We start from the raw sequence: 3234 nt of genomic DNA, 5'->3' as shown, positions 1-3234 counted from the left end.
GACCAGGGTCTGTTTTTTTGTTGTCAGTAGCAGACCTATAAATTTCTGTGTGACCTAGTCTGAGAGAGGAACAAAAACATATTCTCTGTTAGAATGTATTACAGCAAATCGCCAGCTAAAATAAGATTTGCAGGTAATATAGTTCCTAACACAGATGACATGGTTTTCATTCTGAAGCCAGACATTTCACTACATGTACAGGCACTGCTGCGTTCAGTGGTTTAAGTATCCAGGAACTACACCCATCATAGAGAGTGCTCCATCGCAATTCTTTTGTTCTGCTTTTACAGTTCTTGTATCTATGAGTGGACCAAAAGCTTTTCCACAGCCATTTGCTTCAAAGTTTCTGATGCCACTCATTGAATGAACCTAGGGCTTTCCAGGCAAGGTTCATAGAATCATAGAAGAAGGGTTGGAAGGGACCTTGTAGATCTTCAAGTTCAACCCACCGCCTAGGCGGGAGAAAAAAAAAGGACTCAAATGAGTCCAGCCAGGTAGGCATCAAGCCTCTTCTTAAAGATCCCCAGGGTAGGAGCCAGCACCACTTCCCTTGGAAGTTGGTTCCAGATCCTAGCTGCCCTAACTGGGAAGTAGTTCTTGCGGATGTCTAATCTAAACTCTCCAATAATTTGTGTCCATTATTCCTTGTCATGCCAGGGGGCGCTAGGGGAAACAGTGTCTCCCCCAAACCCTTCTGGTCCCACCTATTGAGTTTGTAGACAGTCACCAGGTCCCCCCTCAGCCTTCTCTTGTGAAGGCTGAACAGGTTTAGGTCCCACAGTCTTTCATTGTAGGGTCTCCCCTGTTGTCCCCGAATCATGTGGGTGATCCTCCTCTGGACCCTTTCAATATTGTCCACATCCCTCCTGAAGTGGGGAGCATAGAACTGAACGCAGTACTCCAGCTATGGCCTGACCAGTGTCGCATAGAGGTGGAGGATCACCTCCCTGGCTGTACTTGAGATGCACCTGTGGATGCATGACAAGGTCCGGTTAGCCCTGCCAACCGTGACCTCGCACTGTCGGCCCATGTTCATCGTGGAGTCAATAATGACTCCGAGATCCCTTTCTGTCTCCATGCTCTCAAGAAGGGTTCCCATTCTATAAGTGTGGTACTGTTTTCTACTGCCTAAGTGCAGCACCCTGCACTTGTCACTATTGAAATGCATCCTGTTTATGTCAGCCCACTCATGTAACCTATCCAGATCTTGCTGCAATCTTTCCCTCCCTACTAGCGTGCTCACCTCACCCCAAATTTTGGTATCATCAGCGAATTTAAACAGGTTGCTTTTCACCCCGTCGTCCAAATCGCTGATAAAGAAATTGAACAGCGCGGGCCCAAGGATCAAGCCCTGGGGGACTCCGCTGCCCACTTCCCCCCAGGTTGAATATGACCCATCCACCACCACTCTCTAAGTGCGACCCTTCAGCCAATCTGCAATCCATCTGACTGTGTAGGCATCAATGCCACAGTCACCTAGTTTTTTGATGAGGATGGGGTGGGAGACGTGTCAAAGGCCTTGCTGAAGTCTAGAAAGACTACATCTATGGCAACACCTGCATCCATTGCCTTTGTGACCTGATCATAAAAGGCAATCAGGTTGGTCTGACATGACCTGCCCCTAATGAAACCATGCTGGTTGCCCTCGAGCATCATCCCTGAAGCCGGTCCATCAAAGATGTGCTCCTTGAGGATCTTCTCAAAGAGTTTTCCTAGGATTGAGGTAAGACTGACGGGCCTATAGTTGCCCGGGTCCTCTCTCTTCCCTTTTTTGAAGATGGGGACCACGTTAGCTATCTTCCAGTCATCTGGCACCTGGCCCAAGTGCTCGTAAAGCCATGCCAAGGGCCCTGCAATAACCCCAGCTAGCTCCCTCAACACCCTGGAGTGGAGAGCATCTGGACCCGCTGACTTGAACACATCCAGCCCCTCCAGAAGCTCTCTAACCCGGTCCTCCCTGACCTGAGGTCTGGAGGCGTTCCCCTCGAGTCCATCTGGCATCACAGCGGGGAAGTCCCGGTCCCTGCCCAAGAAAAAGGAGGTGAAGAATTGGTTAAAGAGTTCTGCTTTCACCTCTGGCGCAACCACCAGATTGCCCAGCATACTTTGCAGGGGCCCCACATTACCCAGTGCCTTCTTCATCCTCCCTATATATTTGAAAAAGGACTTTTTATTATCCTTGATCTTGGATGCTAGTCCTAGCTCTATGTCCGCCTTAGCTTTCCTGACAGCCCCCCTACAGGCCCAAGCAGAGGAGGTATACTCCTCTTTGGAGATAGCACCCCCCTTCCACTGGGTGTACACCGCCTTTTTAGTAAGCAGGCATTCCCGGATGCCCTTGGTGAGCCAGGGAGGCTTTCGGGCACTCTTGCCCCACTTGCTTCTTGTTGGGATGGACTCCCCTTGGGCCCTGAGTATCATTTCCTTAAGGAACGACCACTCGTCCTGGACACTGAGTTCCCCTGCCCTCAAGCACCCCAGCACCTCACCCACTAGTCTCCTCAACTTTTTGAAGTTGGCCCTCCCAAAGTCTAGGGCTACCGTCTTGTTGCAGGCCCTTGACACCCTGCACTGGATGGTGAATTCCAGCAAGCGATGATCGCTATTGCCCAGGTGGTCAAGAACCTGGAGGCCCCTTACCAGGTGTGAGGGAGGAAAGGAGCCAACAGGCTCCAAGTTGCCCTGCCTCGACGCAGTTAGGCGAGCCCGACAGGCGCAGGTCCAACATGCCAGGCGGAAACTCACCTCTTTTAGGTCCCCAGAAGAAGGAAGGCCCGGAACGAGCAGTAGCGGCATAAAGGAAGTGCCGGAGCCAGAGGAGGCAGCAGGACCGGAAGGAGCGGGTGGAGAAGCTGCCGCCGGAGAAAGCTCCCGAGTGCGGATGCGAGCCACCCGGGGGGGCTACAGGACGTTCTGGGGTAAGGGTCAGCCCCGGCGAAGTTGGTGAACTCCAGCATCTGGTACGGGGAGGTCGTGGATGGTTTGAAGCCCCCGGGAGCGGCTGGAGCCTGACCGGGCCAGGTACCATATAGACTCTAATAGAGGAGCCAGCCCCAACTGGGAAGCTGCCACCCTGGTAGGGACGGGCTGAGCGAACTCGGAGAGCCCGAGAGAGGGCTGAAGCACTCGTTGGGAAGTGGGAAAGGGGTCCCAACCCCGAGGCATACAGGAGAAGAGAGGGGAACGGCTGCTGAAGACTGAAGCAGTCCACAGACCCTGTAGAACTCCTGGCCG

The sequence above is a fragment of the Crocodylus siamensis genome, chromosome 2 (assembly GCF_052110815.1).
Source record: "Crocodylus siamensis isolate JL-2025a chromosome 2, ASM5211081v1, whole genome shotgun sequence".
Lineage (NCBI taxonomy): Eukaryota > Metazoa > Chordata > Crocodylia > Crocodylidae > Crocodylus > Crocodylus siamensis.
This window is presented reverse-complemented; position numbering follows the sequence as displayed.